At 36.9% G+C, this 12,008-nt stretch overlaps 1 protein-coding gene across 10 annotated transcripts in view; it reads right to left on the reverse strand.

Annotated features, from left to right (window-relative positions):
* The window catches only part of CNTN4 (contactin 4), a 985,842-nt gene that overhangs the window by 521,985 nt on the left and 451,849 nt on the right, over positions 1-12,008 (reverse strand). Inside the window, exon 1 of one of the 10 annotated variants that reach the window (XM_055259615.2) lies at positions 3,549-3,597. The exons of the other annotated variants lie outside the window; for them this stretch is intronic. The gene's annotated coding sequence lies outside the window, so the exon portion shown is untranslated. Of the gene's footprint in view, positions 1-3,548; positions 3,598-12,008 lie in introns of those variants that run through there. 10 annotated transcript variants of the gene reach the window in all.

Here is a 12,008-nt window from a genome sequence, read left to right on the forward strand (position 1 = left end):
TAATGATGGGACTGCTGGGTCAAATGCTAATTCTGTTTCAAGTTCTTTGACAAATCACCACATTGCTCTCCATAATGGCTGAACTAATTTACATTCCCACCAGCAGTGTATAAGCATTCCCTTTTTTCCTGCAACCTTGCTAGCATCTCTTATTTTTTGACTTTTTCATAATAGCTATTTTGACTTGTGTGAGATGGTATCTCATTGTGGTTTTGATTTGCATTAATCTAATGATTAGTGATGTTGAACATTTTTTCATATGCTTGTTAGATGCATACTGTATGTCTTCTTTTGAAAAGTGTCTGTTCATGTCCTTGGAATTAAAAGGCACAGAGTGGCAAGTTGGATAACAAAGCAACACCCAATGATATGCTGTCTCCAAGAGAGGCCTACCTCACACACAATAACACTCATAGGCTCAAGATAAAGGGATGGAAGAAAATCTACCAAGCAAATGGAAAACAGAGAAAAAAGGAGACGTTGCTATCCTAATTTCAGACAAAACAGACTTTATACCAGCAAAGATGAAAAAGACAAAAAAAAAAAAAAGGCATTACATAACAGTAAAGGGTTCAATTCAATAAGTGGAGCTAACTACCCTAAATATACATGCAACCAAGACAAGGGCAGCTAGATTCATAAAGCAAGTTCTCAGAGACCTATGAAGAGACTTGTATTTCCACACCATAATAGTGGGAGACTTCAACACCCGACTGACAGCATTAGACAGATAACTGAGGTAGAAAATTAACAAAAATATTCAGGACCTGATCCCAACACTTGACCGAATGGACCCAAAAGACTTCTACAGAACTCTCCGACCCAAAACAACAGAGTGCATATTCTCATCTCCACGTAACACATACTCTAAATTTGACCACACAATTGGACATAAAACAATCCTCAGGCAAATGCAAAAAGCTCAAAATCACAGCAACGACTATAGCACAACAAAAATATAAATCAATCCTAAGAAAATCTCTCAAACCCATATAATTATCTGGAAATTAAACAACCCGCTCCTAAAAGACTTTTGGGTAGATAATGAAATTAAGGCAGAAATCAAGAAATTCTTTGAAACTAATAAGAACAAAGAAACAACATAACACAGTCTCTGGCACACAGCTATGACAGTGTTAAGAGAAAAGTTTATAGCACTAAACACCCACATCAAAAATTCAGAAAGATCTCAAATTAACAACCTAACATCACAACCAGTGGAAATAGCGAAGAAAGAACAAACTAACTGCAAAGCTAGCAGAAGACAAGAAATAACCAAAATCAGAGCTGAACTAAAGGAAACTGAGTTGTGAAAAACCACACAAAAGATCAATGAATCCAGGAATTGGTTCTTTGAAAATATTAAGAAGATAAATAGACCAGTGGCTAGACTAATTAAAAAAAAAGAGTGGAGATCCAAGTAAACACATTTAGAAATGACAAAGGGGACATTACCACTGACCCCACAGAGATACAAAAAACCCTCAGGGACTACCATGAACACCTCAGTGAACACAAACTAGAAAATCTAGAAGAAATGGATAAAACCCTAGACACATACAATCTCCCAAAACTGAACCAGGAAGAAATTGAATACCGTACTTTGTTTTCTTTTCCCAATTATAAGTTTCTTGAGGACAAATACTCATATTGTTTTTATTCAATCAAAATGTATCCTCATATTTTTTGTATGCCATCAGAATGCCTAGCACAGTATACTTTAAAGGTGCTTAAAATGTTTGCTGATTTCTTGATGAATGGGCAATATTCTATTCAACTATTTTTGGTGAGACCAAGTTTGTTTAATAATATACTTGGATTCTTGGATGGCCACAGTCTGCTTATGATTGCATAAGAAAAATCTTTCTTCCCATGTTCTCCAAGGAGGACTAAGGCACTGAGGAGTGTGTCTCCATCATTTACTAAAATACTTAAGCACGATGCATGAATAATTGTAAAAGATAAAGACACCACTCACTGTCACGGGACAATCATGAATATTGGCACGTGGGGTCTGAGAACGATTTAATTTTATTTGTTAGGATTACAGGTAATATCAGGTTCTTGATTTGTAAGTGTGAATTTATAAGGATATGTAGCTAACTTAAGAAAGGTTTCTGGATTAACAAATTAATAATAAGGATTCTCTTGTGTGTTCTCAGAGGAAAAAAGAGGACAGATATATCCAAAATACGAAAAGTTCAGTGTCTACCACAGGGGCTTGTCACTTCCTCACCTCCATACCAAGATAGCTCTTGATTGAATGTCTTTTTAAAACTCCACTGTGGGGAAATCAACCAGGTAATATTTGTCTTAATATATGCATGTAAAACAACACTTAAAACAACTTAAATACTCTATGTATAATACAAAGTTAAATAATGTGTTAACTAATAGAGAAAATATCATTGTGATTCCTAATTCAGTCTTGGACCATTTGTGAACACAGCAAAGGGTTTTCTTTTTCTGTCTGTCCCATAAACTCTCTGCAACATCTAAATGCATACTGAGGAAAGAGAAATGAGGTAGCAGAGATGGAGCAATGAAATTGTCTTGTTTCGGCTCCCTATTATCCCCACTGAAGCAAAAAATCGATGAAGCTGTGAAGCCTGTGAGCTCCAGTTGGCCTATGGTATCTCCAAAGATGAATGCACAGCAAAGTCCAGTGCTAAACCCGTAATCACTGTTATCCCCTCCCAGGGCCCAAATCCCAGGTGACCCAGAGCTCTGGCTAAGTGGAGCAAGCACTAAGACGGAAACACTTGACTACACTTGGACTCCCACAACTGCCCCTCCAGCATGCCTTACTATTTGTTTATTAAATGGTTTTCCTCTGGGTTTTGTTTTTAAGGATTGCTTCTGAATCTGAGTGCTTTAAGTGAACAGCTCTGTCTTCACCTGGTGACTCTTTCAAGCATAAGGTTAGGTGCTCAGTTCTTTATTACAGCTGCAATAACATTAGAGCACTGTTCCTTTCAGGCCAAAATATATCCTCTGTTATTTTTCAAACTAATGGTAGCCATTGAGCTATATATTTCCTGTAACTGACAAAAAATAGGTTTCCCAGAGCACTGAAGAACAAAATAAATTGTAAAGATTTATCTTGGTGCATCCTACGGCATGTCCATGTATACAATCTGACTGTGACCTTTCATAAAATTAATCTGTTAATGCTGATGATTTCCATTTCTATTCTATTAATGCATGTTCAGTACAGTGGTAACATAATGGGTGGAAATGATTTTTTCAAGGCCATCATGAATACAACATAAGCATGATCAGTTGTTTTCTGATCTTCTAGTTCCATAGAGAGCACTGAGTCAGTCCCCTTACTGAATCCGGATCCACTATCTGGCCCAGGAAACATGCCACTCACTCCCCAGAACAGCTAAGACAACATTTTGCCTTCTTCCATTTGACTCAAGTGGCAATTTTGCCAGTTCATTTACAAGAGAAGAGAAAGTACCACAAAGCATCTCTATGATGACAGAAGCCTCATGCTGTGAGTTGATCTTGCCACCCTGAAACAAATCTGGAAATATTTGTACCTTAATCTCCTGCAGATATAAACCTTCCAGAGTTCTCGATCTGACATTTGGCAAAATTTGCACTATATCAGCGGTTGCTAGGCACATTGTTAGGAATAGAAAGAAAATGCAGAAGCTTAAATCCCGTGTCTTGGAGATTATTTCTTGTGTATATTCTTTGCAGAAGATTTTCTGGTGCTAGTTCATTACTGAGATTCTGTCTCCTATCTATACTATTCTCTCTTGGCTATTTCTCTTCCTTTGGCCTTAAATCACAACTCACAATCAAACCTTTTAACCTGAGTCCATGGAAGCCCTGTTTTGCCTATCTGACTATTAGAGATTTACAAAATGTAATTGCAGGCTTCTTATTTATCCAGGAGATAAGAATGGTGGCTGAGAGGCCAGTTGGCTGCAGCTATTTCACAGTCAGTCCTACTTCTAGCATCTTTGCTGATCTTATCAAGAAGAGCTACTCCTCACATAATTTAACCGGCTGTTATGTCCAGGCTAAAAATAAAAATGAGGCCTCTAATGTGGCGGCAGAATGCAAGGGGCACTGTGCTACTGACCCAAAGGTAGACTGATACCTGCAGAGTATCCTGTACCAGGTCACTGTATACACTGGTAGTTAGTTTTAATGGCCTAAATGTAGTCCCTACGTCGCTGGTTTAAAATATTTGGAAACACCTGTGCAGTGCCTTTTAGTTTCACAACTCAGTTCCACAGAGATAAATATTAGAGTTGCCAAGGTCAGTGGTCCTGCCTAATGGTTCCCAGAGAGCCAGTCAAGATGGCATCTCCACTCATTGCAAGCTAATTAAGAGTTAAAGAAGGCCTCCAACACAGTGGCACCAGTACAGCCTCCCTCAGCACATATTTTTGCCGTTAGCGGTCTGAGAACAATCTGACATATACTCTGGTAGATGCTACTGTGCTTGCTTCAGCAAATTTAAGTGACTCTACCCTTTGCCATTGACTGCCAATTAATTTTAAACCAAATGTCTTGGAGAGGTTATGTCAGATATCCTGAGAAAACGATATGTGACAAATGTAGGATAAACAGTGTCATGAACAGTGAATAGTCTTAAAATTCCAAAGTTTACCTTCTACTGTAGCTACTTTAGGGAGAACGAAGCTTTACTAAGTGCTATCAGAATTTTATATAAACCCTGCCTATCCTATATGATTCCTTAATATGGAAAAATTGTTTTTCTCTTGACTTATTTGCAAAATAAGGTGCACAATAGTACACTGAGAGGGTTTGTTGGCATGGAAAAGTATTGAATACATAAACGACTATATGGTTTAATATTGTCTATTTTTTATAGCCTCACCACACTCCAGAAAAAGAAAAAACTAAGAGAAGTGCCCTAGAATGCCCATACTCCACATTTCCAATAACCATTAGCCAAAGTTGCCCTGTGCAAGTGAAACATCTAATGTGAAGGTACTATACTTAAGATTTTACAAAATTCAAATGAGTTTAAGGGTGCAAACAAATAATTCCCCAAACACCCTACATCTGGCCCCAAGACCCAGAAGATAGCTGAAGAAAGCTAGGAGATTAGACTAGGAAATATGGACTTGGGTATAAGTTCCAGCTATATAATGAGTGAAGAAATCTCATAAGCTTCCGTTTACTCATATGCAAAACAGTTGCTCTGAAATCCTAATATGTTTTTCAATATTTCTGTACTCTCCAATATAACATCACAGGTACAATCAGTTCCGTTGTTAGTTTGACAATATTGGCTGCTTCCCTTCTTCCTACCTGATCATTTTCATTTATCTCCTCTCTATTAATTGGCAAATAAACAGAAAAGTAAGCACAGGATTTAAACTACTTTATAAACCTTGGATCAAGACAAATAAAATACATAAAACATTGTTTAAAAAATTGTACTTTTCCTTGTAATTGGACCCTGAATATTTTTGACTCACAATTAAAGATTATGTTTATGAAATTGACTATTTAATATCTATACTTCTATATATTGTATATGAACATGACCCACATTAGGATTTCTGTAGACAATGAATAAATCATACTGAAACACCTACTACTTTTTAAAATAAACTGTCCATAGCAGTAGGCAATATCTTATGGCATCCAGTACTGGAGTAGAAGCAAAACAAAAAAAATTATATTCCCCCACAGTCTTTTCTCCTGTCTGCTCTTCAACCACACCCACCCCTCCACTCTCTCAGTCGACTGCTTTCGGTTTTGCTGGAAGAGAAATTAACACTCCATGCCCATGAGACACATGCCTCCAAACTAGCTGTTTGGACACTCAGCCGGGTGGTGCCAAGCAACATGATGCAATTCCATGTAACCAAACCTTGGGTGCATGTTACCATTCAACCACATACACCTAACCTCAAGTTTGTTATTAATCACAAAAGGAAATAAACTTCCAAAGGGGGGCAAATAAATTCTACGGCTAGTAATTTATGATCATTTCTATGGATGGGTCTTACAAGCCCAATTTTTTGTATCATCTATTAGTTGGCTGAAAAAATATTTGCTGATACACACACACACACACACACACCACTGACGAAGCAGATTACGGCATATTATCTTGTCCTCTGCCATTTTCATTTTAATAATAGATACCTGTATTATTAAAAGTTATTCTCTCAATATCACTATTGAGTCTGCATGGAAAAAAATTAGAATAACTCTTGAGTTCCCTCCTAGCTCTAACACTGCAAGAGTTGAGTAATCACTGGCATTTTATAGTATGCAAAGCAGCATTTTCTTGAGGCAAACTGTTTCCAATCCTGAATATCAGTTACCATAAGGGAAAAAAAATACCATTTTATCTCAAAGATTCTATATCATCTTTGAAGTATGTAGATGTTCTGCATTAGGTAGCAAAGCTCAGAAATCTGTTTACTTGTAACATTAATTTGATTTGTTTTCCTTCACTGTGAAAAAGATAAAAAGAAATCAAATTCATAGAACTAGAACATCTCATTGATTTTTGCATCAAGCCTATGTGGTAAAGGACAAAAAGTCAAAGTTTGCTTTCCAAGTGTAAATACCATGGACTGCTTATTGTATTGAATCTCTTTGGGATTTACACCTAGGACATATCTAAATACTTTTGTTCTCAAGATTATTATCATAAGTGGAGAGTAAGGAAAAAATAATTAAGTTGGTAAACTAAGAAAAATTTTATTTGTTTCCAACACACATGTCTCAAAAGAAATTAGTGCCAATTGACAGAGAATTTAAAGACAAAGCATTAGGTTGCAGGAACGGGGAAAGACAAGGTTCATATCAACAGCGAAAGCATTCACCTGATAAAGGACACAATATATTCAGAAAATCAGAATTCTGATTACTAAAATGTAGCATTAAATTGAATCTTATCCCTATGTTACTGTTTTATATACTGCTGGTTTATGCTAATTTCAAGAATAAATTGTCAACCTAAATTAGTCAATTTCACTATCATCTTGCTTATGGATAATCCCTATGAAAATAATTACAGAAGATCAACAAAGTTTCATAATCTTTGACCTATCCTTCTTATGGTTAGGATAGTTATAGGTTCTACAGCACAAATTCCAATAGCTTAAAGCTAAAAAGAAACTAAATGTTCAATAATGGGGAGTAGTTACATCAATAATATTTTGAGCATACATATTTGATGGGAAATTTTATGGGGATTCCAAATATTCCATAAAGGTACTATAAAAGCAAATGTATTTATAATATATTAAGTAATAAATCAAATTAAAGAACATTGTGGGTGTGTGTCTGTGTGTGCATATATATGTATATTAGAAATAGGTAAAATACATGCACATTGGCGAAAACTAGGCATGAATACATAAGAAAAATAACTGCCATTAGGAATGATTATATTCTATTTCTTTGTTATTCATTCCTGTTTTTAAAAATTAGCCAATTTAAGAACTTCATAATAACATAAAATATAAGTATATAAAATAGCAGCTATGAAAGTTAACAAGTACAATCAATAGCTTCAAATGTAAACCAGATTACACCACCAATCTGCAGAATTTTTAACTATTAATACAAATTAGAGACAAGTTAGTATATTAATGTATATCAAAGTGAATGGATTAAGTTTTTTTAATTTGGGAAATAACTACATATATTAAAACTATTAGAAATAACATAGAAACATATTTACTGACACAGAAGAATATCCAAAATGCATTGCTAAGTAGATAAAGAATAGTTTACGCAATGCTGGGGAAAGGGATTAATCCCAGAGTTTACTCTATGACTTTTTTAGGGCTGCTATAACACAGTAACATAAACTGAGTATAAAGTTAAACAAGAGAAATGTATTTTGTCAAAGTTCTGAAGACTAGAAGTCTGAGATCAAAGTGTCAGTGGGGCCATGTTCCCTCTGAAGGCACTAGGAAAAGGCCTCTTTCTATTTAGCTTCCAGTAGTTTCCTGGCTTGTGTAGAATAACTCCAGTCTTCACATAGCGTTTTCCCTGTGTGTCTATTTGTGTCCAAATTTCCCCCTTTTATAAGGACACCAGTCATATGACATTAGGGATCCACCATACTTCTATATGATATCACCTTAAGTAATTACATCTGCAATATCCTTATTTACAAATGAAGTCACAATCAGGTGTACTGGGGGTCAGGACTGCAAAACAGATGAATTTTTGGGGTGGGGGAGGAGCACAATTCATTCTACACAATTTACTTATGGAAAGAGACTTGACGGGAAGGAGGGAGTTTCATTCCACTTCCAGATGGAGGATTATTGGAGATGTACCCCCAGTTACTTTGTTTTCAGCTTGCTCACTTCTGCAGAAGAATAAGTAACTGAAGTAAATATTTATGATAGGTGGATATGTGGATGAATGAATAAATGGATGGATGGATGAATAGCAATTTTTTTTTTTTTTTTTTTTTTTTTTGAGACGGAGTCTCGCTCTGTCGCCCAGGCTGGAGTGCAGTAGCGCAATCTCGGCTCACTGCAAGCTCCGCCTCCCGGGTTCACGCCATTCTCCTGCCTCAGCCTCTCCGAGTAGCTGGGACTACAGGCGCCCGCCACCACGCCCAGCTAATTTTTTGTATTTTTAGTAGAGACGGGGTTTCACCGTGGTCTCGATCTCCTGACCTCGTGATCCGCCCGCCTCGGCCTCCCAAAGTGTTGGGATTACAAGCGTGAGCCACCGCGCCCGGCCTGAATAGCAATTTTTTAGTTCATCTTTCTAAAAAGTCTCATGATCTTGGCCCATAAGACCAACGAACTTCCCAAATTTCAGAGAGTAACTAGTGGTAAGGATGAATCTGATATCCTGGGTCATGAAATGTCAAGTTCCCTTAGAAGTGTCTTACTCTGCTCCAAGCAGATACATATGACAAATAATGTGAACAGTGGCCAGTTTTCATCAGATGTAGGCAAAATCTTTACATTCAGAGAGACATATGAGGCAAGATGCAGGTGATCAAGCAGATCTGGATACCTAAAACTTAAAAGACAACATAAAGCATCCTGGTGACAAATGGCAACATCACAGACATAGCTCTCACAAATGCAAGGACTCTGAGGATCCTGAAGCCTTAAATTTTGCAGTCTATATACAGATATTATCCTTTAGACTTTCGAGGCACTATCTCAGACCCTCCAACTCTAGGCTATACCTTCTGTCTTAATGGAGTCATAAGAACCTCTGTGACTCAAACAATTATATATCTTTGGGACAGTATTCCAACTGTCTACGTGACTTCATACCAGTACAAATATAGTGTATGAAAATATGCACTACATGGTTTCCTAAATTTCCCTTATAGAACACATGTGCATAAAACACAATGTTCCCCCCAAAATTTAGAAATCTACTGCATCTTTTCATATACTGCAGTAGCACACACTACAGATGCTAGTGGGGTAAGATTCAATTCCATACTACTCATATGTTAGGCACAAAGACACTACATGGTAGAGAGTGGCTTTTATATCATTTTATAAATGAGACAAACTGAGGAAAGAAAATGTTAAGCAATATTCTCAAAGTCACAATGATTGAGCACTAAAGCCAAGATCTAAACTATATGGTGGTATTCTAGAACCTGGGCTCTTCAACATAATGTTCTACAACATCTACTCAATATCAAATGTTGCACTGTGAAGTACAGAAAGAAGAGACTATATTTGCTGACCTAGGAAAATTGCTAGGCCTTGACATCTGAAAAATATATTCATTTTTTAGGGGTGGCATGTGGCTCATGCCTGTAATCCCACCATTTTGGGAGGCCAAAGCAGGAGGATGACTTGAAGCCAGGAGTTCAAGACCAGCCTAGGAAATAAAGTAAGATCCAGTCTCTAACAAAAAAAAATTATTTAAAAAATATTTTCTAGTCCTTTGGATATATACCCATGCTGCTATAAAGACACATGCACACGTATGTTTATTGCGGCACTATTCACAATAGCAAAGACTTGGAACCAACCCAAATGTCCAACAACGATAGACTGGATTAAGAAAATGTGGCACATATACACCATGGAATACTATGCAGCCATAAAAAATGATGAGTTCATGTCCTTTGTAGGGACATGGATGAAACTGGAAAACATCATTCTCAGTAAACAACTGCAAGGACAACAAACCAAACACCGCATGTTCTCACTCATAGGTGGGAATTGAACAACGAGAACACATGGACACAGGAAAGGGAACATCACACTCCCGGGACTGTTGTGGGGTGGGGGCAGGGGGGAGGGATAGCATTAGGAGATACACCTAATGCTAAATGACGAGTTAATGGGTGCAGCACACCAACATGGCACATGGATACATATGTAACAAACCTGCACATTGTGCACATGTACCCTAAAACTTAAAGTACAATAATAAAAAAAATATTTTCTTCAGGGCTCAATTTCAGTGTACTACTTTGATATGACCTCACCTCAATATGATCAACTGTTTTTATGATATATACTTGAGAAAATCAATTCAATCTTTCCAGCATAGGGCAATGACTTTCAGGTCAAGCTCTTTCAAAAATGTGAATTAAATAAAAATTGGTCTCAGTATATGAAGTCAAATATCACCACCAGTCATTGGGGAGATACAATGATGATTTCAGTTCTATAAATTTGAGTCAGCCTAAAAGCAGCAGGATTAGGCTTAAAAACTGGGATGAAAGGATGAAAGAATGCATTTGAGTAAACTTTCCATCCAGTTGAACTTTGTGGATTTGAAATTTACCCATAGATCCAGATGGTTTTTAAAAGGTTCCCAGATATATAAACATCATCTTTGAGTTACATGGTGGGAGATCTGGTTCTGAACTGTTTCACGCTTAAATCCCTGCCTATTGGAGAGTCCGGTGGACAGTTCTCTAAAGAAAATGAGGTTTTAAATGCAACATGGTGGCAATCAGATCTTTCATCTACTACTTTTCTTTGTGACACAGAAAATCTACTCATTGTCCTTTCTTGGCACTAATAGCAAAACGGTGGGCTTGCTCTTTGAAGAAGAGTCTTCAAAAACACAGCTTTGGGAAAATGGGGGATTTCTTCAGGCTCCCAGACTGTCAAAAACTTTCAGATTAGCCCTTTCACAGAGACGTCTCAAACATTCTGAAAGTGTACTACTGAAAGGGATATTTTTGACTCAGTCTATTTTGAGAGGGTCTCTTAAACATGCATGGACAAATAAAGGTTTTCTCTTCTTGTTAAAATGTTCAAAAACATAATAGAAGAAATAACATCAAAATATACAACTATCAAATCTGACAGAGATCCTTTTTAAGGTTTAACATAAAGAAAGAGGTCTCCTCTTAGCACTTAGGAATAGATTAGAACATGGGAGTCTCTATCATGAAAGGGGTAGTCCAATCAGCACATGAACTGGGATGTGATATAATTACCAAGTACTGTGAACAAAAAGCAAGTCTCTAAAGACACAAGTGGAGGGCCTTGACGTCGATGAAAATCTCAACAGCTACCTACCTCACACAATGGTTGAAGGAGAAAAGTGAAAATTTGAAAGTACACTGATTGTATTAGAAAGAACACAGAAAAAGCCTATGATCAAATGAAAGAGAACTGAAAACCGAAACCTAGAAGTAAAGACAGATATCAGGAAGAGATACATATTTGGAAACAAAGGGAAAGCAGAACTCTTGCATCAGAAAGTCACAGCTTCAGAAAGAATTGAGAGCAGATTTAAAACGGGGAGGATCAAGTATCTAATCATAGGGGATGTGTCATAAGGATTACCAATAAACTTGCTCTATTTTTGTTGAAGTACAAGGTTGAAAGACATCTTACGGGCAACTAGCTCTCAGAAGACACATAGAGGACAAAATTACCTTTAAATAATAGACAGGTATTCCTATTTAAAGTAAACCTCAAGAAAAGAGGGGATGGGACGTAAGCTATACCCAGGGTCAATTCTTGCTATTATGTAAAGAAGGTGCTTTGCAGATGACGCAAGGCTTTGACCTTTTACACTGC

The sequence above is a fragment of the Symphalangus syndactylus genome, chromosome 21 (assembly GCF_028878055.3).
Source record: "Symphalangus syndactylus isolate Jambi chromosome 21, NHGRI_mSymSyn1-v2.1_pri, whole genome shotgun sequence".
Taxonomy (NCBI): domain Eukaryota; kingdom Metazoa; phylum Chordata; class Mammalia; order Primates; family Hylobatidae; genus Symphalangus; species Symphalangus syndactylus.